Below are 25,153 nucleotides of genomic sequence, written 5' to 3' on the forward strand. Positions count from 1 at the left end.
GTGCTGGGCTCCTCCACCTGAAACAGATGGACTGCAGAACAACAAACCCTAAAGGGAGATCCTAAAATGGTGTTTCACTGGAAGCATTTGATGAGAATCCCAAAAAAAATAGAGTGCAAATATGCGGGAAATTTTCTAAGTGCACACAGGGAGGCTCTCCCTGAGTAGTTGATATTAAGGGTGAAGCCTCACTGCTCAGAGTTTAAGCTGACAGTGTTCTTCTGTGACTCAGCATCATGCTGACTGCACTCAGGGACCCAGTGGGAAAGCACGGGAGCCTGTTGACAAGGTAGGATAGCAGATGAAATAAAAACAAATTGTGATTGTTGGCTAGGTCTGACTTAAAAAAAAAAAAAAAAAAAAAAAAGGGAAGTCAAAATCCCAAATTTCCAAAACACCTTGCCAAGGAAAACCATTAAAAAGAAAAAAAAAAAAAGGTGTCTTTTAGAATACCAGTTTTGGGACCAAGATCATTAGACATATAAAGGGGGCTGCTTGATATCCAAATTTCATGCATTTCCTGGATTTAGGCGTGCTCTTTTTCTGTTTTCCCTGCAAATCACACTTTCTTGCCTCACGCAATCCTTGAGAGGCTGAGGAGTGGATAAAGGATCATCAGCACTTTTTGTCAGGTTGGCTTGAGGGATGATTGTCTAACAACACAACGGGCACCTGGTGGCACCTGAAGCTTGTGATCCACATGAACATGGAAACCAAGCATGTCAAGAAGCTTTCTTTCTCACTGGAGAAGGCAGGCAGAGTGAGGCAATTAGGAAGGGGATGCAAAGAGGATTCCAGAGCTGCTGGATCCCTGCAGGACCAGGGCAACACCATCACCTTCCCTGCGACATGGGCTGGGGCTCTTGCAGGAGGATGACGATGCTGGAGTGCCACTCTGCTCCATCTTTTCCTTTATCCCCATGGTAGGGTTTATTCGTCTGGAATCATCAAACACCATGGGACATGAGAAGCCGGGCCATGGGAACCTCCGAGGTTTAACAAGCCCAAGAGCTGAAGCTGTACTTGAGGCGAGGTGACCTGCGGGATCAATCCAGGCTGGCGGCAGAGAGCAGCTCTGGGAGAAGGACTTGAAGACGCTGGTGGTGAGGCCCTGGCACAGGTTTCCCAGAGAAACTGCGACTGCCCCATCCCGTAAGTGTCCAGGGCCAGAACGGACAGTGCTTGGAGCAAGCCGGTCTAGCGGAAAGCGTCCCTGCCCGTGGGAGAAGGTGGGAGTGGACGATGTCTCGAGCCCATTCCCACCCAGGCCATTCCCCGTCTCTGCGATCCCAGCCCCGCTCCCCGAGGGCAGCGGGCGGCGCTCTGACCCGGGGCTGGGGGGGGGCGGCGCCTCCGCCGCGCTCCCCTCAGGCGGTCCCGCCCCCCGCGCGCTCCCATTGGCCGATCCTCCCCGCCGCCGCGCCCCCATTGGCCGCTCCGCCCGCCCGTCCGCCGCGGTTTGTTTGGTCGCGTGGACCTGTCAAACCCGGCGGGGGTGGCGGGGGGGAGAGCGGGGGGCGAGGGGGGGGGTGAGACAGCGACAGCGAGAGCGAGAGCGGAGGGGCGCCCCCCCCCGGCGGCCCCAAGTGGCAGCGCCCGGCGCCCCGACGGGGCGGGCGGGAACCCCCGCGGCTCCCCCCTCACACACCCCCCCCCCCCCTCCTCCTCCCCACCGCGTCCCGTGTGGCGCTCCCCCGGCGCGGGGCCAGCGACATCCGGGCCCTCGGCTCGCCACCGCCGCCGAGCCGCCCGCAGCCGCGGGCCAGCGCCGCCGGACGGGGCGGGCGGTGCCGCGGTCCCCGGCGCGGGGCCGCGTCCGTCGCCACCCGCCGCCGCTGCCCCCTCGAGGTGCGCGGAGCTGCCCCGCCCCGCCCCGCCCCGCCCCGTCCCGTCCCGCCCCGTCCCACGGCGGGGGCGATGCTCGCCCCGCTGCGCTGCCCGCGGACCGCTCCCTGCTGATTCGTTTTAGACGGTAAGTTATGATCGTATTTATTTATTTATTTATTTATTTATTTATTTATTTATTTATTTATTTATTTATTTTCTGCTTTGCGTGCTGTTTAAAAATAATGCTCGGCTTCCTCCCCACCGGAATTGCCGGGTGGGAGCCGCTGCCTTCACCGACGGGGGTGAGCCGAGGGGTCCCTCCATCCCCAGCCCCGCCAGGACCCCTCCTGCGGGGGGATGGGGGGGGGAGGTGGCGGCGGCAGCCCCCCCTCCTCCCCCTCCTTCATCTCCCCTCCCCTCCCGTCCCTCCCTCCGTCCCTCCCGGTGCCAGGGGACCGTGCCCGATCCTCCCGCTGGGTCCCCGAGCTGCGGCAGCATCACGCAGAGGCAGCACGGCTGTCACCGGCGCTCCTGGCTCCCAGGTCGGACATTCCCCCGTTCTTCTCCAGTTTTTACTGACTAATTGTTATTATTTTTTTTCCCCCCCCGGTTAATTGCTATTAGTAATTTTTATCATTATCCCCCTGGATCGTGGCAAAACTTTCGCCCGACTTGCTGCTGCCTGCGGGGGCTCGCGGTGCCGCCGGTGCGGTCCCACTCCGCGAAGCGCTCCCTGACGTTTAGGATCAACTTACAGGATCGGCTTTTCCTTACAGTGAAGGACGGGATGCGCGGGGTGATCCCGTCCGGTCCCGTCCTGTCCCGTCCTGCCTCATCCCATCCTTTCTCCTCTGCCCCTCGCAGCGGGCAGGGACCTGACGGCTCGGGATCCCCCCGCTGCTGGGAAGGAAGCCCTCTGTGGGTTTTCATCCCGGTTTTTTCCCAGCTGTGAGAACTGGGAGGCGGCTGTGGCTCCTGTCCAGGGTGACACCTCGGGCGAGGCGCTGTCCCCGCTGGTACTGGAGAGCCTCACGCTGTGTCACCGTGTCTCTTAGGTTTGCCTGGCGCAGGATCATCCCCCGGACAGCCCCGCATCCCGGCGGCAGCACCGAGACTCGGCGATGCGGTACGTCTGCTGCTGCGGGCAGGAGCGGGGGGCTTCCCGGAGCACGGGGGTGTGGGGGGAGGCTGTCTGTGTACCCCGGGCTGTGGGCCTGGAGGAGAGTGTCCCTGGGATGGGCACAGTCCAGGTGTGTGGAGTGTGGGGTGAGTATCCCGGGGATGGGCATGGTGTGGGGCGAGCATCTCTGGGATATGCTAAACCCAGATTAGAGGAGTGTGGGGTGATCATTTCTGGGATACTCTCAGTGCGGGGTGTTCATCCTTGGGATGTGCCCGGTGTGGAGTGGCCATCCGTGGGATATGCTCAATCCCGGTGTGGGGAGTGTGATAATTTCTGGGATATGCTCAGTGTGGGGTGATGGTCCCTGGGATGTGCTAAGTGTGGGGTGGGGAGTGTGGGGTGATGGTCCCTGGGATGTGCTCAGTGTGGGGTGATGGTCCCTGGGATGTGCTCAGTGTGGGGTGATGGTCCCTGGGATGTGCTAAGTGTGGGGTGGGGAGTGTGGGGTGATGGTCCCTGGGATGTGCTCAGTGTGGGGTGATGGTCCCTGGGATGTGCTCAGTGTGGGGTGATGGTCCCTGGGCTGTCCCTGGTGTGCTGTGAGCGTCCCTGGGATGTGCTCAGTCCCGTCAGGCGTGGAGTGAGCATCCCAGCTGGCGTGGGTGCTTTTCCAGCTCCCTTGCCGTGGCAGCAGCTGTGGTATCCACAAATGTCCCCGCTGTCCCCTGGCTGCACGCGCTGTGCAGCAGGAGAGGGAGCTCACACCCAGCGAGCTGAACAGGAGGGGGACAGGGTCCCTGTACGGGGTCCTGGGAGCCCCCCTGCCCGCTGAAGGAGGGGAACCCCCTTCCTCCGAGCCCCCCTTTCCGCCAGCCCTCGCCGCAGCTCCGGCGCTGAATTTCCTCCGAGCCCTCCTGCCCATATTGTGCTATTGATTGCTGAGCTGAACTTCCTCCCGAAATCATTAAAGCTTAAAAAATTGATGGCACAATAGAGCCCTTTATTAGCCACATAACTTTTCTTGCTTTCTTCCTTTCTTCTTAGGGCTTTTTTTTTTTTTTTTTTTTTTTTTTAATCAACACAAAAGGGCAGAGCCTGAGCTCAGATTTGTGTCCTGTGTCCCTGTGAGAGCTGGGCAGCGTGCCCTCCTCCACCCCAGCTACCCGTCAGCACAGCCATGCCAGGCTATTTATTAGGAAAAAATGGCAAAGATGGAATCGATGCGTGCAGGTCTTTTTTTCTTTTCTCCTTTAATCCCAGCCTCCTCTCTTTGCAGCCTACAGATAGGTCTATTTATTTGTGCTCTTGTAAATGAAAATATTTGAATGGGGACTATAATATTTTATTCCCTGTCATGTTTATCCTTCGGTCTAATGACGGCTGAGTTCTTGCTTGGTATTAACTTACCATTTTAGTAACAGTTGAGTTTTCCTGAAGGAAATCCCTCTGGGCTGGCCATTACTGTGTCATTGTATAACACAGCAGAAAGATGGATTACCTGGATGGATCTCCTCCAGCGTGACTTCACCAAGTGACAGGCTTCAGCTAATTTATCCCTGCTTCCATTGCAATTGTTGGGATGGGGTTTATAGCTTCTAGGAAATATTTGCAGAGTCTCCGGGCGTACAATTGTAAATACAGGCACTGATTTGCCAGGTGGGACTGCTGGCAGCATCCTGCTTCACTGTGAAGCCCCAGCTCCTGGAGTCAAGTTAACCCCTATGAGTTCTCCTTTTGTGGGGAAATACAAAGTTATTACTTTTTCTGGTTATTCAGAGAAGTTTTAAGATGTGCTTGGGTGCATCTAAGTAGAGGCAAGAGAAAGAGGCAGGAAAAAAAGTACATTTCTATGTGTGAGCGTGTTCAGGTGTAAAATAAATCTCACGATTTCAAAGCCAATATAGCATTTTGTTGAAGGATCCCTCAGCAGTCCTGTGCTGGAGCGGGGATTGAAAGTCATGTAGAGGGGACACTGCCTGGCTGCATGGCCTTGGGCCAGTCATTTATCTTCTCTGCTGCAGTGTCAGTGTCTCAGGAGCATGGCTGCCTGTGCTGGCCCGTTTTCTGCTAGCCCCGTCTCAATGCTGCACACTGTCCCTCTTCTCCTCACCACAGCTTTCATGAGGCACCCTGTTACTTTTAGTGCACTGCATCAGGCTGGAGACCCCTGAGTGCAAAGTAATGTCCCCCCCTAAAATGCTTCCCTGCTAGGACAGGAGCAATGGGTGCATCCCTCTGTGCTGCCTGCTTGCCAGAAAGAAATCAGATTTGTTCTGGGTAATGCCATCCACTCTGTGTGCCCCCAGTTTGTCATCCCTGCAGAATACGGCATGCTGCTGCCGAAAATGATGGAGCTGTCGAACAAGAATAGCTCAGAGGGGTTTGTATTTGCAGATGACATGAGCTGAGTGTGGTTGACATGCCTGAGTGATGGAATGCCATCCAGAGGGACCTGGACAAGCTTGAGAAGTGGGCCAAGGGAGCCTCATGAGCAGGGCCATCTTCAACTTATACCTGGTTGCTCCAAGGCCCATCCAGCCTGGCCTTGGACACTTCCAGGGATCCAGGGGCAGCCACAGCTGCTCTAGGCAACCTCCCCACTCTCCCAGCCAGCAATTCCTGGTTCCCAATATCCCATCTGTCCCTGCCCGCTGGCCCTGGGAAGCCATTGCCTGTGTGCTGTCCCTGCATGCCTTGTCCCCAGTCCCTCTGCAGCTCTCCTGGAGCCCCTTGAGGCCCTGGCAGGGGCTCTGAGCTCTCCCTGGAGCCTTCTCTTGTGCAGCTGCACTGCCCCAGCTGTGCCAGGCTGGCTCCAGAGCAGAGGGGCTCCAGCCCTGGCAGCAGCTCCGTGGCCTCCTCTGGGCTGGCTCCAGCAGCTCCACGTCCTTCATGTGTTGAGGATTCCCTGAGGAATCGAGCTGAGGAAGCTTGACTCCAGGTGGGGTCTCACCAGAGAGGAGAAGAGGCAATTAAAATTTCAAAAAAAAAGTGAAAAAAAAATTAAAAAAAAAATTGCAAAGGTCTGAGAGTGCCTAGACTGGGGCTTTACAGTTATCAAAATCACGTGCCTGAAGACAAATTTGGAATCTAAGTCTATGTGAAACCCTTCCCCTTCCTGGCTTGCCCAGGGCATCCCTGTAGTCCCAACCTCTGTCCCATTGCAGTGGCACATTCTCCTCAGCAGTGAGGACTTTCTGTTCTCTTCTCTTCTCTTGCCACGCTCCAGAAGCTTATACAATTTTTTTGGCGCTTTTCCCTGAAGTCATTATTCTGGGTAACATGGCTTGTTTGTTTATGCTTTTTGGTTTTAATCATACTTCTTTTTTTTAATATAATTTATTTATTGTGTCTGAAAAGCTTCAGGGCTTCCTTTTTACTCCTCCACTCCCAGATGGTCGCCTATTAAAAAAACCAAGGAAATATTAGAATAAAAAAGGAAATCGTCTGGTTCTGTTATGAATGAAGTTTGGCTTTTCCAGAGCAGGTATGGGAGAGAAAAGGAAGGGCAGAGAAGGAAGTATCAGGTATGTTTGGAGGGAAAAGTGTGTCGTGCCCTGTATTTTCAGCTCTGCTGAGGCTGTGCCACTCATTTTACAGCACTCCTATGAAAAGGGATCCGGGTCTTGCTTTGCCTTTTATCTCATCACAACCAGCTCAAAGAAACAACAGTCACTCTTCTCATTAATCGGTTTCATTTATTTAATGAGACATTAGTTTTCCATTACTGTCACGGGGAGGTGCCTTGCTTATTTACGTAACCTGGTTGGTTGAAAAGTCTTTGCGTGGGGTTTTTTTGGAGGAGGAAGCAGCAGGCGGGTGGGGCGTGGTGGTCCTTGTCAGGCTGCTGCCTCCTTCTCCAGCAGTTCTCCAGCACCAAAGGGAGATGCTCAAAGAGCAGCTCAGAAGAAAGAGCTAAAAGAGTGGGGTGGCACTGCCTGTCCAGGTGGCAAGGACAGCCAGGAGCCAGCTCTGCTGCTGCTGCAGTCTGTGGTACAATTCCTAGGGAGCAGCACTGGGATATTGGCAGACCTTCATGCCTTGGAGGTCCTGCCCACCCTGGTGACACTTTTTCAGGTGTGGCTTGGCATGGCAGCAGCCTGGTGGATGTCCACATGTGGGTGCTTCATGGGATGAACATCTGTCATGGACACAGTAGGTGGCACAGTGGCTGGCATGAGCTAGCCCACATCCCCAGGGGTGCTGGTGGACCACGTCAGCCTTCTTCTGGACATTGTGCTGGATTCATCAGGGCCACACCTTGCCAGACCAGAACTGGGGTATTGCAAATCCAGCTGCTGCACTGCTCCCCAGCAGCGTGCTGCCTCGGGGTGCTTTTGGAGCAGAGGAGAGCTGTGGGCTGATAGCATCTCATCCTGATGGTCCATACAAACCAGCACTGAGGCATGTGTTTATTGCTCCTGTGGGAAGGCAGGTCTCCAGGGCAGCTAGGGAGGCTGTCACAGCTAGGACAAACCACAGGGACAAGATGAGATGGCCTAAAGTTACACCAGGGCAGTTTAGATTCCATATTAGTGAAAATTTCTTCATGGAAAGTATTGGCAAATGTTGGCATGGTCTGCCCAGGGCAGTAGTGGAGTCCCCATCCCTGGAGGGATTTACAAGCCATGTGGATGTGACACCTGGAGACAATGGGTTAGTGCTCTTGCCATTGCTGGGGAAACATTAGGACTCAATTTTAGAGAGCTTTTCTAGCCTTAAAAGGGGAATTCTGTGGTTCCTTGATCTGGGACCGGCTTTGCAGAGGCCTGAGCTGCTGGCCTGTAGTTCCTCATGGTCTAGGTGTTTTGGTAGCAGACACCTCCATTTGAAAGAGGACATGGTGGCCCCGTGTTATGCCACAGATGGGGCCTATATGCCTCTTCTGGTTAAACACTGAGACAGGTGCCCTGTGCATCAGAGCTCCGTTTGCTTTGCTGGGGTTGTCCTTGGGATTTGAGGACATTCTCTGCCTTTACAAGCACCAACACCAGGCAGGATGCTTCCTGTTCTCCTGTGTGATCTGTAGAGCTGCTGTTGTCTCTTGCTGCTGCTGTCAGGCTGCATATTGATGGCACAGCCTCAGTCATGGTTGGCACCTGAATGAATTACAGCAATACAAATAAATAAGAGAAGAAATAGTATTTGCGAGAGCAGTGGGTTGAAGATCTAACATTTATGCAGCGCCATTCATCAGAAATGACACACAAATGCTCTGTAAACTCTCACATGCACATAAAACGCTGCACTCAGGCTTCAGGGTAGTGTCAGCTGTTTAATAACAAAGCTGCACCATGGTTCAGGACCCTAAATTCAAAATTACTTCTTTTGCTTGTAGCTGCAGGGAAATTTTGGGTCCACAGATAGTGTGAACCCTATCAGAAACTGTTGGGTACCCTGATGGACATAATGTGGACATTTTATGTGGTCTTTCAGTGGGTAAAATCAGCAGCTCTGTGGTTTATCTGAAAGCTGTTGCCTTTGCCAGACAAGAGAATTGGTCTCCTTTGGGTTCTGGGATGCATGACGCTCTAGAAGTTTTTAGAGTGATTTGGGCTGGAAGGGACCTTAAAGGTCATCCAATCCCATCCCCTGCCATGGGCTGGGACAACTTCTATTATCCCAGGCTGCTCCAAGCCCTGTCCAGCCTGGCCTGGGACACTTCCAGGGATCCAGGGGCAGCCCCAGCTGCTCTGGGCACCCTGTGCCAGGGCCTGCCCACCCTCCCAGCCAGCAATTCCTGGTTCCCAATATCCCATCTGTGCCTGCCCTCTGGCAGTGGCAGCCACTGCCTGTGTGCTGTCCCTGCATGCCTTGTCCCCAGTCCCTCTGCAGCTCTCCTGGAGCCCCTTGAGGCCCTGGCAGGGGCTCTGAGCTCTCCCTGGAGCCTTCTCTTGTGCAGCTGCACAGCCCCAGCTGTGCCAGGCTGGCTCCAGAGCAGAGGGGCTCCAGCCCTGGCAGCAGCTCCGTGGCCTCCTCTGGGCTGGCTCCAGCAGCTCCACATCCTTCTTGTGTTGGGGACCCCAGTGCTGGGGACTGTTCTCCAGGTGGGGTATTACCTGAGCAGAGTAGAAAGGGCAGAATATTCCTCCTTGGCCTGCCAGTCAAGCCCTAAGTAGCCTTATGAGTTACTGATTTTGAGAAGAAGCCAAAGAAAAGTGAAAAGTGAAGCCTCTCAACCCACTGTTGCTCCTTTTTGCAGACCTTCTCTCTAGTGGGCACAATATCTACCAGTCTGCAAGGTGGCCTTTGTGCTGTGGGACCTCTTGGACTCTGTTCCAGGTGGCAGGAGCCTTTCCACTGCTGTGGGAGCCCTCTCAGTGCATCATGTTTAACAGCACACATCAGAGGAGGAGGTTGGGAGGGAGGAGAAAAGTTTACTTCTTACCACACGCCCCACTTTTTTCCCCCTCCCATTTTAATAAAGAAATTCTATTTTTACATATTTGTTTGCCCCAGCCTTCTCCTTTCTCCAGGCTTTGTCTAGCGTGAGACCTGAAGATTTGCATGCTTGATCAAGTCTGATGGCAGTAACCAAATCAGCATTAGCAAATGTAGGGACCTCAAGCTAACTGGCAGAGGATGAACTCCATGACTGCCACGGAGATGAGCCCGTCTGTAGAGCCTGTTGTGCCTTGGCAAAGGGGCACGAGTCAGAAGCCACTGGCGAGTTTGAAATATGGATCCCTTTGGGGCCTTTGTTTTTAGGTTGCCTTGCTCTGTGGTGAGCCTGTGATCAAAGGGAAGCCGAGAAAAGGGTGGGCAGGAGCATGGTGACCTCCGCCAGCTCAGCCGGCTGAAGTCCAGAAGATGTGAGAGAATATATTCGGGGTATTCACTGTCGCTTCTGAGCATCTTGGTTATGAATTAAACAGGGGAGAAGGGAAGCGTGATTGTTGGTAGTCACTGAGGCTGCTCAGCAGGGATTTGTGGCCAGTGCTGTTACTGGTCAGCCTGGCCTTTGTGAGCTGTCCTCTTCTTTGGATGTTTCCACTTTGGAGTTTCTTTTTGGGGCTGGAATTCCATGCTAGGGACCTTGATCTTCTCTCCAACCCAAAGGCACCAGGCATTGTGATCATTTGGGCTGTCCTGTGCAGGGCCTGGAGTGGGGCTTTGATGGTCCTTTTGGGTCAGGTCAGGGTATCTATTCTGTTCTTCTATGATTGGTGCAGAGCTGGTGCTGGCTGGTGCCCTGGATTATTTAAATTAATATCTGATATGCAGTTGTTTGTTTTCCCCACAAGAAGATAAACACTTCTTGGTCAGCCTGATCAGAAGCACAGAGTTGCCATGTGAATTGTAAGCAGGACACGGGCAGCAGGGTTTCTTTCAACTGTTTTAAACTATTAGGCTGTAAAATGAGTCCTTGCATAACATGTCATTAACACTGTAGTGCATTAATTTCCCATGTTCAGGTTTTAAGGTTAAAGTGACCCAGGATAGACAGGCTTCACTAAACAAACATGGACATGTAAATTAATGGTATCAGGTTAGAAATGACCCATTTTAGGGTTCCTCTTCAAGTTATGAAAAAGAGTGTTAACTTAAATTTTTGTGATGCTGATGCAACTTGAGTATCTCATTTAAGTAGATTTGTCTCTACATGTATGTACAGACTCCTGTAGCAAAGTCTGTGCTATGTTTTATTCCCTTTTTTAATGTCTCCTGTAGAATGGTTTGGGTTGGCAGGATTCTCAAAGCTCATCCAGGACACCTTCCACTATCCCAGGTTGCTCCAAGCCTTGTCCAGCCTGGTCTTGGAAACTTCCAGGAATAGGGCAGCCACAGCTTCTCTGGGAAACCTGTGCCAGGGCCTTTCCACCCTCACAGGGAAGGATTTCTTTGTAACATCCAATCTAAATTTAAAACACTGACTTTAAAACCTATCACTACATGCCCATGTGAAAAGTCCCTTTCCATCTTTTTTGTAAGCTCCCTTTAAATATTGAAAGGAACATATCTGTGGGTCTTCAGGAGGAACAGAGCAGCAGATCATTTTACCTCCTCTAAAATAGTCTAAAAAGGGGGTGCTATGTGTAGCACAGCTGAAAGTAGTGATTTTTTTTTTTGGGTCACCTCGATTGGGAGTCTGGTATGCTTGAAAACTATAAAAGAAAAAGTTCTCCAAATTTTCCACAAGTGCAATTCCCCCATGTTATTTTCACATGTTGCAACAATTTGTACTTTAAAGGCACCTTTTTAGTAAAGCTTAATATTGCCTCTCCTGAGTTTTAGACTTGCATAGTTGTGCAAGAGATAATTGCCTGTTTGGGAGACAAAAAAGCTAATTTTGCCTCAGGCCCTGTACTTTTTCATAACAAAGTTGGTCCTTGTTGGGAAGCAGCTTGCAAGTGGTGAGAGTGAGGATGAGTCTGGAGGGGCACAAATGGGTCCATGATGTGCAGGTGTGGTTTAAAAAAAAAAAAAAACAAACAAAAAAAACCCCAACCCACAAACCATTTTTTTCTGCCACACTGAATACGGCTGAACACCTTTTCCCCTCACCCTCTGCCTCAGCTGATGCTGCACCATGAGCTTGTGGGGATGGGGACATCTTTGGGGGTTTTGGCAGCCACCCTGGTGGGTTCGGCGTGGGCTGTGCGCCCTCGGTGTATTTGCAGTTGTGTGTTTGCATCTCTTTTGCTCTGACGCTGTTTTTATTGGTATCAGGGGGTGTTTTTAAGTGGTTTCCAATATGCAGACGTTCAGACAGTGTGCCCTGAGGCTGGCGGCTCCTTTCAGTGCTTCCCCAGGGCTCTCCAGACCGCGCTGGCCCCGGGGCTGGTGGTGCCGGGGGTGGCTGGGCTGACTAAGGAGTGTCTGGTGACTCATGTCCTGGGGACACACAGGTGATTGAGATGACCCAGAGGGGTAAGTCTTCCTCCCTACTGCCATCCTTCATGCTCGGGGTTGTCCTCTCCTGCTGCCCCATCTCCGGTGTCTCCATCACTCTGATCTTGTGCTGTGGGTCATCCTCTGAGTCCATCGCCGGGATGATCCTTTCCTCACCTTCCCATGGGCTCTCTCCGTCCCTCCCCAGAGGCAGAGCTCACTGTCCAGCCCTACCGAGGTCAGGTCCTTCATCAACTGAGCAAGAGGAGTCTCTGCTGCAGGCATGGCAGGTTGGCTGGCCAGCCACACCGATAGGTTATCAATAGTAATTAATTAAGAATGTAACAAGGTTGTGTATCTGCATGGAGCAGCTTTTCTCTGTGGATGAGGGACGGATGCTGATGAGGAGATTGTGATAGGTGGCTGCTGCATGGTTGGGTTTGGGAAGGGGCTGTGCTGGTGCTGCCACTGGATGCTGTTTTCCATGGTCAGGTTTTGCTCTTCCTCGGAGCTGGAGGTGCTCGAGATGAATCTTCATGGAGGGTAAAAGGAAGAGAATCTTCCTCGGCCCAGACTGAGCACTGCAGAGCCCCATGGGTGAGGTTTGCAGTCCTTCTTGTTCAAGATTGAATCCATGCAGAAGTGGCAGATCTTCAGTCTTTTCTTAGGGTGTTCCTTAGCAAGGTGACCTCGTGCTGGCTGGTGCGATGTCAGCTGAGACACCTGCACCATTTCTGACCCTCTTCTGGCTCTAGTTTTTGTTTGCAAAAGGGCTGTCACTCACTGGGGCTCACTCAGACCTGACACTGAAATCCAGGATCCATGTGCTTGCTCCCTACCCATCCTTCTCTTTGCTGGTGGCAGTGATGGGGTTGCACATTAACCGTACAAAAATGAATTTAATGGGAAAAAGCCAGACTATTTCCATCAACCACCTCACTGTCCAGCTTTGAAAGGCCCACTGTCCTCCACCTGGTATTAAACTAATTATGGGGGTGAAGAGTTGGTTTGTTTTTTATTGTTTTAACTTTAAAGCTTGGAAATTGTTAGTTGAAAGAGGAATAAAAGGGGAAGCACTGAGTTTTCCTTAAAGAGGAAAAAACTCTGGCATGCAGAAGAAGAGGAATGTGACCTGGATATGTCTGCTTCAGTAGCTAATTTTGGGGTCTTTTTGTTGTTTACAGCTTCCAGCACTGAGGGCCCCAGCCAGCTGTGGGATGGACAGAAGTTTTCATAGCTCGTGTAGTCAAAATACGTCCTGTTGTCTGTAAGAGTGAGAGCTGGGCTGAAGGGCTGCTGTGATGATTTGTACTAGCTGAAGGTGGAGGGAACCTCATGGGCAGGGACTCCTTCCACTATCCCAGGGTGCTCCAAGCCCCATCCAGCCTGGTGTGGGACATTTCCAGGGATCCAGGGGCAACCACAGCTGCTCTGGGCACCCTGTGCCAGGGCCTCCCCACCCTCACAGGGAGGAATTTCTTCCTAGTATTGACCTTTTGATGTGCTCATGTGTTGCAGGAGGAAAACTTGTGTCTGTGGACAGTTGTTTAGTTTGGGTTTCTCTGGGGTTTTTGTTTTTAATGAGATGCACCATCAGTATGGGTATGTACAATAGAGATTTTTGTCCCTTTTGTCCCTTTTAAGGTGGGCTTCTTAATTTTTCTGAAAATGGATTTGTCCCTTGCTTGTTTTCATTGTGCTTGAAGTGAGGAGTGAGAGGTGGCCCAGATATAGAGAGAGTTTTGGCTGAGTAATAAAGTGTCAGTTCTGGTCCTTTTACAAGGGGAGACACAATAGGTGAGTTATTGAAACACTGGGAAAAGGAGAAGAGATTGGAAAAAAACATGTGATATGGTGGGGTGAAGCTTCAGAAGTTGTTTGGGCATTTGGGAGACGATTCATGAGCTTCAGCTGAAGGATCTGACCTGGGACAAGCGTCAGTTATGTGGAACAAGGAGACAAGCCCTTGGGGACAGGATTTTTCCAGTGATGGATGCTGGGGAAACCCCACAGCTGTTGTGAAGGAAGGACCACTGATATGGGAGCAGGAGAGGTGAGAGTGGAGGGGCTGGAAAGCACCCAAGTTTTGAGCTTAACCTTGGAAAAACGAGGCAAAAAAGTTTTTAAGTCTTCATTTTTCCAGAGAGTGAAGCCAGGACACTGCTAGAGCCACAGCCCTTTGGGAGACAGGGTCTGGGGAGGCCACCAGTGTGGGCTGGTGTGTGCTGGGTGTCACCTTGCACACAGGCAGGGCTGGGGGGCACTGCCTGTCCCCCCCTGCCCACGGCATTTCCCTGGCAGCTCCAGTGGGAGCAGCAGAGCGGGGTGTTCCTACACCTGGGCTTTGCTGCCCAGCCAGACCCAGCAATGGGTGGCCTCGTGGCCGTGATTCCTAATTAAAAAGCAGGGGGAAACCTGAGGAGCATGAAAGTATAAGCCCGATGCTAAAGCAAACCAGATGCTGCTCAGATCACGATGCCCCACGGTCCACTGGAGCGAGGATGCAGAGCCCTGTCACCTGTAGCCTGCTTGGGGGTGGCAGGGGGGCAAGGGGAGGGAGAGCACAAAGCAGAATAATCCCTTTTTGGTTTTTCTTTTTCCTCTGGAGCATTTTGGTCTCGCCCCTGGACAAAAGCAGGATAGTGTGGTGTGTCATTTCCTCCCCGGCAGCCATTCAGCCTGGCACCATGTGGGCTCTGCCACCCCCTCCCCTGCCCCGGGCACAGATTGCTCCTTGTTCCAGTTGTCTGTACCACCCAGGGCTTCCTTTCCAAGTTTTCTCACACCCTTTTATAGCTGCGCAGAAGAAAGCTTTAAAGCCACACAAAGGAGGAACCAAGCAGGCAGGAGGGATATCTTTAAAAACCAGACGTGTTTCTCTGCAGAGCCACGAGATGGTGGAGAAAAGCTGGGTGAGCTCTGGTGATGCCCAGCACGAAGAACAGGTTCAGCCCTTGTCTCACAGCCAGGGGGGCAGCTGGCCATGTCTGCTCTGTATCCCTGACTCTTGAAATGTGAAGTCAGCTCTTCACACCCCAGGTTTGTTTTTGTTTTCAGGTCCCAGTGAAGGCGCAGTGACAGGCTGGGAGGACCAGGTCCTGAGCGGGGTGAATCCAAGCTGGGGAGCACTGGATGCCCTTGCTGAAGGCCTGGTTGGGTGCAGTGGCCCTGATGCTCTTGGTGAAAGCATCAGCTACAGTTGTGTCTTGTACATTCTGGGGATGAGGGAGAAGATCAGCTTCCCTGTTCCTCATGCACAGAAAGAGCATGAGACTGTCCTGCTTTCTGTTTCTCATGTTTCTCTTGATCAGCAGCTCACTTCACCGAGGACCTGCCCCAGAGGCAGGACCTTTCACCCTGACCAGTTTGCTTAGGTGGCAATCAAACAAATGACCTGGAGGCAAGCAGCAATTCATTACAGCCCTCATTTAGCATGCAATAAAATGTGCCGTATACCTTGTCTTCTGATCAATAAGTTGTATATTATACACGAGTCAATGTGTTTACATCACAAGGAGGCTTCTCGCTGCCTCCTTTCTGTTGGGCTCTCTTGGCCTGGGATGATGGATCGACGCTGGGATGATGGGGAGGGATATTGTTAAACAGTAATTGGTTACTGAATTATTTAGCTGCACAATCCCTGTAGCAGCAACACTGCCATTCAGCGCTTAACTTGCAACTGTCTCAGCTGAGGAACAAATACAGGGCCCTGCAAGTACAATGGAGCTGAGGCAGAATAATTCTGTAAGACTGTGCTTTAAAGAAGAGGTTTTCAGCTGTTTTGACGAAGGTAGCCCTATGCAGTGGGAAGTATATGCTAATTGCTTACAGGCTGCAGCCTTTTAGTTTGTAAACTGGATTCTGCTGCTTTGATAAGAAAAAAGTGATGTTGATCCATTGCAGGTTCCCCAGATTAATGGTGAGCATCTCCCTGCGCCCTCTGACTCCAGTGGTGTTAGCTGGAGGTGCAGCTGGTGTTGTATCTCTTGGGTTCCTGTCCTGGGTCCCTGCAAGAAATGGGCTGATTCACAAAGCAGCCTGACTCGGCTGGCAGAAAACCCAACCCAAATCAAATGCTGCTCTCCTCAAAACCTTATTGCAGGGCTGTGCATCTGGTTGAACACCACTAGCCCATTCCACGCCTGGTTCCAGGCCAGTGGTGATGCTCTCCTTGCACTAACCTGCATCAGAGCCTTACCACACATGGTTTCCTCCTGAATTTTCAGGTTGGCAATTGCTGAAAGTCCTCTACCTCTGAGATGCACTGAGAAAATCTTCCAGCAGATTCTGCTCCAGCAGAATCTCTCGATTTGTGTTTCCCTGCATATTGCAGGCAGCAGAGCCAGGAAGGAAGCACTGCACACTGACACCTCTTTGTACCAAGTCCCCTGTGAGTGCAGCCCTTCACTTGAAGCTGTTCCAGTTTCTCCCCTGCCAGGCATTTCCTTTTGTCCCTTTGGTGTCTGTGTGTGGAGGAGTATGTAAGAACGATCTGGTGACTCTTCAGGATTTGGTTGGAATTGGCCTGAGATCTGGTGACTTAAACGTATTTCTTCCTTGTAGGTGCTGCACATGTTCTCAATGTGGATGGCGAGACCCTGACTTGATGCTCTTCTCTTTTAACTAAAAACCCTAAAGCTTTAATTTTGCTCCTGTGGGTGGATGACGAGCTGGAATGGGTGGGGGGGAAGGAGGTGCAGGCTGTTTTCAGGGGATTGTTCTCAAGCTGGTTGTCCCAGAAGCACCTGGTGTTTGCCATGGGATGGGCCTCACTGCTTTGTTTGCCATGGGATGGCCCTCACTGCTTTGTTTGAGTTAATTTGGCACTGAGGAATAGGAGGTTCCCCTGATTTAGGAGTGAGGAGTGTCATCCACGGCACACCTCAGAGCAGAAGAGGGTCTCCCTGAGCATCACTAGGGACCTGCAGCTAAAACTTTTCCATCCATCACGTAGGCAAGGCCACTGTTGACTTTCCCAAGCACAATTTGGTTATTGCTATTAATTTTACTAACATGCTCCATTGCCTGGCATATCCAGCACTGGGGCAGGGCTCTGCTTTGCTGCACAGGGCATAAATACTCTACTCAAAAGTCCCAAATGCCCTTGTCCAGTCCCACAGCAGGAGGCTTGATGCTTGCCAGTCCAGCCCAGCTTTATTTTTCCTCCCCTTCTTGCAATTCTTGTAACGCCGCGTAACCAAGAGCAGGATCCAGCCCTGTGATTCAGACCTTCCCAAAGACACATCTCGGGGAAGATTAATCTCCCTAATGGAAGCTGGGCTAGTGACAGCTGCGACTTGCAAACCCTGGTCCCAAATAAACCAGGGAGATCTGGGAGGCTTGTAACTTTCTGAGCAAGTGATGTATAAAGCTAAATAGTTACAATTAACTTCAAAGCATGAAACAGTCCAAGCAAAAACAGTTCAAGCTAAAAAAAAACCAAAAAAAAAAAAAAAAAAAACAAAAAAACAAAACAACAAACCAGAAAATATTCCTTCCTAGATTTGTGTTAAAGATGAGTTGATTTTTGTGTCACATTAGCTGTGCCTTTAATATAAAGAAGATTTTTTTAAAATTCTGAATTGTAATGGGTAACTGATAATGAAGTTCTCCCTTTCCTTGGAGTAGTGTGCTTCTGTCACTGGAGGGAGCTGCCTGAAGCTGGTATGTTAGAAAACAGGGTTATTTTTGTGTAAATCAGTGTGAGGTCACTTAATTAAATACAGCCAGGGCCTTGTGGGTCTCTGAGGACCACAGTGGAGCAGTGTCTGAAGCAGAGGGGGTGGCAGGGCTGGTGCAGAGGTTGGGGACAGAGCCTTTGGCACAGTCCCTATAGATCTGTACATGATCTGCCTTGTAGCTGGTGGAATCGGGCATGGATGGATGGATGGAGAGCATGGGAAGACCACAGGGAGCCTTAAACTTTGCCCACCTCCCCGTGTGAGTTTCTTTCGGGTGCTGCCTGGACCCTGTGCATGCACCCCAAGCCTGAAGGATCTGGCTGGTGCTTCCCAGGCACCCTCCAGCAGCCCTGGCTGTGCAGCCCCACTGTCTCCTTCCTGCACGGAAATGCCGGGTGAGTTTCTTCCGAAACAAACTCCACGTTGGCAAGGCAGCCCCGTCTCTGTTTCATGCATCCTTGCCTTCAGTGTGGGGCTGGAGCTTGCATCCCAGGAAAATAATACATGTCCAGGAGGCCAAGACAAACACTGTCTGCCTGCTTTTTTTTACGACCTCCTGTTGCTCCTCCCAGCCGTCACCACTATTCCCTTAATATGGGACTTTTTGATCTCCAGAGGGAACTTCCTCACTTCTCAGGGTTAAAACCAAGGTAGCTGGCAAATGGAAGCCCTGGAGAAACAGGGGACTCCTGCTTCCTGCAGCCCTTTGCATGGCAATGTTTTGGTTTAGAGCCTCATTCTGGTTCAGAACTGGGGATGATCAGGTTTTTAACTGCCAGAGGGCAGAGTTAGATGGAATATTGGGAAGAAATTCTTCTTTGGGTGGTGAGGCTCTGGCACAGGTTTCCCATAGCAGCTGTGGTTCCCCCTGGATCCCTGGAAGTGCCTGAGGCCAGGTTGAACAGGGCTTGGAGCAACCTGGGACAGTGGAATGTGTCCCTGCTGATGGTTGAAGTGGTGTGTAAGGTCCCTTCCAACCCAAACCAAGCTGTGGTCCTGTGGAAAGGACTGTTAGGTTTTAGTGGAAATGCAGACAGTGCATTTTGATGAGAGGTGAGATGCTCTGCCAGCCATCTCCCCCAGGACTATGCCAGCAGCAAGTCTCATCCTGGTGACTTCAAGCATAGACGATGGCCCCAAAACCCCCAGGGCCCTGTGAAAACCCTACCAGGAACACTGGGTAGATGCAAATAATTCAACCCAAATCTTGGGACTGCAGCATCAACATTCTACTTGAAGCCCCAGCTTCTGGTATCAGATGATGGAGTGGGCTGTCCACTGTGGTCAGTGGACTGAAGGGGAGAGCAGGATGAACTTCTGTCTTCGTGGTTTGGAGTCGAAGCTCAGAATCTTGTCTGCCATTCAGACTTAGAGGCAGAGAAGTAATTTGTTTAAGCCATGGGAATTTTTTTCGTTTGGAAACTGCCAGGGGGGTTTTGAACCTCCAGGGCTTGCAGTTCCAAGTGTGACAATTAAAAGTTTGGGGGTATTTAGTGAACTCTGCATAGCTGTTTTTCCTCTTTCATAGCTCCATCATACCTTCTAATTAATTCCCTTTAATTGCTTTTAATTTCCTTTCCTCCTTATTTCTCCTTCCGTATAACCGGTGCTGTCATCCTTTTAGTTTGCCTTTCATGTTGGAGACTCTCTATTTGATTTCTTTCATCCACATTGTGTCTTGCAGCTATTTCATTCCTGGAAAGCTCCAGCTCCAGAGATAAAATCTAAGTGGATTCAGAGAACCTGAAAGGATCGCATGCTTCATGGCTTTCCCTTCAGTAATATGGGAGATAAACAGGATGTAATAAAGGATCCATGCCTCCTTGGAAAAGGGCCATTTCCCATCACCTGTATTTTTGTGGTACCGTCATGCCAGGGATGCTCTTAGTCACCGGTGACAAGATAAAGAGCCTGCTGGTCCCTGGTGCTGGCGGGTGTCTGGGGCTGGAACGGGCCCCTGGGATGACACACTGTCTCTTGATTTACCATCCCTGCTCTACCCAGCAGCGTTCCCACTGCTGGGACATGGCTTGGCAGCCTGCTGGCAGCCCTGGTCCCTGCCCGGATGGAGGGGACACAGGGAGGGTGGCAGCACGCTGGTTTTGGCCAGATAAGGTCAAGTTATTAAAATCTTGACATTTATCTTTGAGAGCTTTTGGTTTTAATGTGCACCAAGGGTGCTGTGTGTTCTGGCTGAGGTGCTTTCCAGCCCAGTCAAAAATAAAAAATAAAAGCAAGCAAAACCTCTTTTGTACACTCAGAAGAGTCCTGAGGGGTTAGATGTATAGGTGACTATCAGCAGAGCTCCATGTAATTTGGTCAATATTCACCATCAGAAGAGCTCTATGGAAGCTGGTCAATATTCACCTTTTGAAGAGCTGGCTGCGGGGTGGGAATTGTAGATCAAAGTTTTTCTTGAATGGGAATTAAATTGCTTTGTCTAATTTAGGTTTTTTTTTTCCTGCTGCTTCTCCATTCATAATGGTATTTTAACACAGCCTGCCTTGATGTTTTTCACCCAACAGAGCTAAGTGGGGGCTTCCTCTCTTTCTTTTCCTTGGAAAAAATGACCAGCAGCATCTAGTTCTGTCTGGAGTTGGCCCAGTTGCCTGCTTTGTGTTGTAATGCTGGTAAAACCTTGGAGGAGTTAACACTGGGATCATGAAGAATGTGGCTGGAGCTGAGGACTTTGGTGGTGGGGAAAGTTCCAGTACTCTGGCTGGGGAGCAGAAGTTAGCATGGAGCACCAAGAGCTATCTTGCTGTGAGCTGGGGGCATGCACCTCTGCTAGGGTTGGGTTGTGGGGCAGTTCTTTAGAGCCTGGTGAAGAAACTTAGGGCTAATCAGGCTGCTGGAAGGAAGGAAACAGCTGAATTTGTGTGGAAATTGGTAGTAGAGGAAGCTGTGGGAGGAATGTGATCCCAGGACTTTGAGGTGCCAAGAAGAGCAGAGCTATAGACAAACAACTTCTGCCACCAAAAAGACTGACTCACACTGCCTTGGAAGTTTGTAATGGATTATTGGTGTTATTTTACTGGCAGTGTGAATGGTAGTAAAAGCAGTTGAGCCTTGGAGGGTCCCCAGGCAGCCCTCCCTGAGTCAGTAGCCTGTTCTGGTGAGTGTCTGTCATGGTGAATTGGTGCAGCAGAAGGGATGGGAGATACTCAAAGGGCTGGTCAGAGAGCTGTAGGGATTGTTATTTCAGATTCTAGCAACCTGAACTCCCCTTTTAGGAGGATACAGGACTAATGAGGTTTTAGTGAAGTATCCCTTTTTGATAGGGGAGACCTCCCACATCTCTCTGTCCAGGTGGGACCAAGCTGTGGGCAGGAGCTGGTGGCCTCCAGGTTAGCCCTGGGGCTGTCCCTGCTGTCTGGGAGCCTGGGACTGAAGTGGCTTTGGGCCAGGCAGTCACCAGGATGTACTATTTTGCAATAAACTGATCTGAGCACTTTGTGCCTTTGCATTTGAGTGTGAATCATCCTGGCGAGAACTGAGAGTGAGCAATCTCAGGGGATGGCAGTGGGTCAGGTTGTTGGCAGCCCCGGGCTGGGTGGCGGTTATGGGGGAGCCTCCTTGTCCCCATCCTGTCTGGGCATGTCCTTGTTGCTGAATCTGGGGACAGCAGCTGCATGCAGACTTGGCCTCTGGTCCTGAGAGCAGCATCTTCTTGGATCCTTGGTGGAATTAGGGAATAATTAAATGGTTAGGGTTGGAAGATCATCTTCTCCAACCTACAGCAATGAGTAGAGATGTCTAGAAAAAGACCAGGTTGCTCAAAGCCCCACCCAGGCTGACTTTGAACACTTCTAGGGATGGAGCAGCCACAACTTCTCTGGGCAACCTATGCCAGGGCCTTGCCATCCTCAGTGTAAAAATTCCATCCTTCTACCTAGTCAAAACCTACCTTCTCTAAATTTAAAATCATCATTGCGATAGGCCTTGCTAAAAGGTTTGTCCCTATCTTTCTTAGAAACCTCTTTTAGCTACTGGCAGGTGCTCTAAAGGGTCTCTCTTCTCCAGGTGAACACCCCCAGCTCTCCCAGCCTGGCTCCAGAGCAGAGGGGCTCCAGCCCTTTGAGCATCTCTGTGGCTTCTTCCAGACAGGTTCAAGCAGCAGGAGTTGGAGATCCTTCTCCAGGGTGTGATGAGGAAATGCATGTCTCCTCTTCAGCATAAAAAGCCACCGCAAAAAAGTTTTGGGGAGCCAGCCTTGGGCTACTGCCCCACCCTGGGAGCTTGGCAGACCCTGCATCCCCCCGAGCCAGACAGGATGCTTTATTTCCTCGGAAGCTGGGCTCCCAGCCGAGCATCCCTCGGCACTGTGCTCCCGACTCTTCCCGCTCCCATCTTAATAACCGTAAAGATCAGGGTTGCCAAGGTCTTCCCGTTGCTATAGTGAGATTAGATAGGGCAAAGTGCTGCATTCCCTCTGCTGAGGGGAGAAATCCCTCCCATCCCTTCCCTGGGCTTCACCAGCCGGGTTTTTTTCCCATCCACCAGCAGCTACTAATTGCACCTGAAAGACACGCCACATATTTCACTGCAATTAATACTTCATAGCTTAAAAAAAAAAAAAAAAAGAGAATTAAAAAAAAAAAATTAATTATCGAGGCATTTTCTCCTGGAACCAACTTAAAGAGACTCTCCGGCTGGAACGACTTTACAGTGCTAAACTGTGAAGTTAAAATATTTATCTTCATAAACACGTCACTCGAGCTGTGCTACTCCTCGCAGGGTCATTAGCAAGAGGCACGTTAGTCCAATCAGGAGGTGCCTGGGAGACAGAGATTTGCCTTTTGCTTCTGGGCGGGGTTAGGAGATGATTTATTAAACGAATTTGAGAGCTGTGAGTCTGGCCAGACCTCTGAGTCAAACCGCTGTAGGAAAAAAAAAAAAAAAAATCCCACCAGCTGGAGCTTTTGCAGACAGAAGATGGGGTGCAGTCATTTCGGTACTGTTGGTTTGCTGATGTGGAGGTGTTCTACCCAAAAACTCCCGAGGACGTACAGCAGCTGATCCAGGGAGCCGTCATATTGCAGGAGGTAGTTTGCATTTTAATTTTCTTTGGTTTAATTCTAGTTTTCTCAGGTTTTATTTTCACTTTCTCAGTTTTTGTTTTAATTTCCTTGGTGCACCTGCGGGGCTTGGGGTGGGTTTATGTAAGAATTTAGGTGATATTTCCTTGAGTGCAGGAGCACACAGCTTAGGGCATGGCATGTTGTCATGCCCCTCCACCTCCTCTTTTGGGTTTAAAATGTTGATTTTGAGGCCATAAAGTTTAACCCCTATAACCCAGTACCATACATGCCCTGGAGAGTGATGCCTGTGATCTGCTCAGTGTGTGGGGAGAAGATGGAGGGTTTAGGTAATAGTGTGTTTTTTGGACTTGAGGTTGCATTTTGTGCATGTTGGGTGCTGGCATGCCAGGACATGGAGTGGGGTGAAGGACATAGGTCTTTTGGAGGTGTGGTGCACTTCCCAAAACTAATTTCTTTTCTGGGGAGACAGAGGTGTTTGTGTCTGTAAACCTCCCTGCTCCTGAGAGTGGGGAGGAACATGCAAGGGAAGAGCTTGTGGTGGCCCCGTATCCTGGGAGAGGGTCCTTGGCTGGTGACAGTGGCAGAGCCTGGTAAAGATTACTCAAGCTGTAGATCTATCACTGGGTTTTCCCCCTCTGAAATCCTCTTCTACTCCTTGGGTCCCCATCAATTTATTTATACAAACCACACGGGCAATGTCACAGGGTCTGACCAAGATTGTTTTAGGGTCTTGCACCCCAGTTGATGCATGGGGCTCACCCCTTGCTGCAGCTTGGATAGGGGGGAGAGAGATTGAAGAAGTGTGTGATACCTGCCAGGTAGCACAAGTTCAGAACAGAGAAAGGCAAAGAGCAAGTTGCTGTTGGTGGTGTGGGAAAGCTCTTGTGTCCCATCCTCTGAGCAGAGACATGTAGCCTGAGCAAGGGCAGAAATACATCAGTCTTCAGTCCCAACAGCAAACCTTGACTTTGAGTGAAAGTTTTGGAAACAGATCTCCTGAGCAGCACTTGGAGCTGTCTTCACAAAGAGGACTGTTGCTAGATACTCTGTTTTCTGTAGGAAACCGATTCTTGCAGACATTTTCCAGTAGGTCCCAGTTTGTGCCATCTGCCCACCTCTCTCCAACTCACTGTCTGCTGACCTTCCCTGGATGTGCTGAGTCTCACAGCCCGAGGTGTCTGTCAGGTGGGCTTTTCCTTTCTTTGCTGGCAAACTTGCAGTAGCAAACATCACTTGACGTTGACTGTCTGGTCTCTCTGCTTCAGCAACCTCAAATCTTGATTCTTTCCTTGCTCCCTCCGCTGGTCTTGGCTTGAGGTCGGACTGGGAAGCACCCAGTGCTCTCCAGGTGATCTGTTCACATGGTTTTTTGGTAGGTCTGTAATGATTTAACTTGATCCTCTTCCAGCAGTGATGCACGGGGTGTGCTCAGCACTGGTCACTTGAAGGAAGGGTATTTAAAGGTTACACCCTGGTGGTAAATGAAGGGTGATAATTCTGTGATCGGGGAGAGCCCTCCTGCCAGACAAACCCAGATCTTTTGGCTGCAGCAGGACCTAACCGAAATTTCTGGGGAGTTTTATTGGCTGCCCTTTTCCAGCAGAAGGTTTCTGCTGCTTGCAGCTGCCACAACGAGCACCCTTGGCTTACAGGAACCTTTTGAATGAGCTTCTGCTTCACCGTGGTGGGGCCAAGCGTGGCATTGTAGCTGGTGTCCCAGGCAAGTGGGCCTGGATGATTTCTGGGCTCAGTCCTATGCCTTTTTGACATAAAACAGAGGAGGGCCCTGGTATGTGCTCCCAGTTTGGCTTCTGTGCCAGTGGAGTTGTGACTCTGCATGGGGAAGGGACCTGGTAGAACCTTGGCCCTGGAATGAAACCCACCTGTGGGGGTCCAGGTGAGGAAGTCTCTTTCTGGAAAACCATATAAACTAAAGGGCAGGGTTGTCCTTGCTGGAGTGAGTTTATTACAGTTTTGGGGAGAAGAGTGTTTTGGGATCATGTAGAACTTGCTATAAGATGCCCTAGGGGTTCCCCGGGATGTCTAAACTTACTGAGATTTTTAGGGAAGAACCAAGAGTATAGGAAATGAAGGATCGGAGAGCTGGGGAAGAATACATAAGGGAAAATAAAGGGAAAAGCAGAATAAAACCAGCTTCCCTTCATGTGGGGGTAAGGATGGGGATGTCATCCCAAAGGTGTGGTGAGGGATGGAACTTGATGTGTAGGGGTGTGTACTGGATGCTGGATGGCAGGAGGGTGTCTGGGCTGATGACCATGAGGTTGGTGGTGGATTGGTAGAGGGAATGGGAAGGAAAGTAGCATCAACAGGCTGTAAGGGAGCAATTCCATAGAGTGTTGTGAAACTACAAGGGACTTTTGAGTGTGGGGCATGTCATGCCTGGAAAATGAGTGGTGCTTACAGCTGGTAAACTATTCAACTGGCTTTTTTCATACTCTGTGAGAGAGGGGGTGATGTGTTTGAGCAGTATGCTCAGCCCTCATCCAGGCTGAGAAACAGCAGATGCCCACGAGCAGGTAGTTACCAGCTACAGTGAAATCATCTGTGTGTGACTGCTGCGTGGGCAATATGGGGAAGAAGCTGGGAGCAGAGAGGGAGGTGAGCCTTTTGGCTGTTACAGGGCACTTGGA

The 25,153-nt window shown here is 50.9% G+C and overlaps 1 protein-coding gene across 2 annotated transcripts in view; it reads left to right on the top strand.

Annotated features, from left to right (window-relative positions):
* Positions 1–1,678: 1,678 nt before the first annotated feature.
* The window catches only part of ZBTB7C (zinc finger and BTB domain containing 7C), a 150,687-nt gene continuing 127,212 nt past the window's right edge, over positions 1,679–25,153 (top strand). For both annotated transcript variants that reach the window (XM_068177082.1, XM_068177084.1), the window contains exons 1-2: positions 1,679–1,972; positions 2,883–2,953. The gene's annotated coding sequence lies outside the window, so the exon portion shown is untranslated. The remainder of the gene's footprint in view (positions 1,973–2,882; positions 2,954–25,153) is intronic.

The sequence above is a fragment of the Anomalospiza imberbis genome, chromosome Z (genome assembly GCF_031753505.1).
Source record: "Anomalospiza imberbis isolate Cuckoo-Finch-1a 21T00152 chromosome Z, ASM3175350v1, whole genome shotgun sequence".
In the NCBI taxonomy this organism is placed as follows: Eukaryota; Metazoa; Chordata; class Aves; order Passeriformes; family Viduidae; genus Anomalospiza; species Anomalospiza imberbis.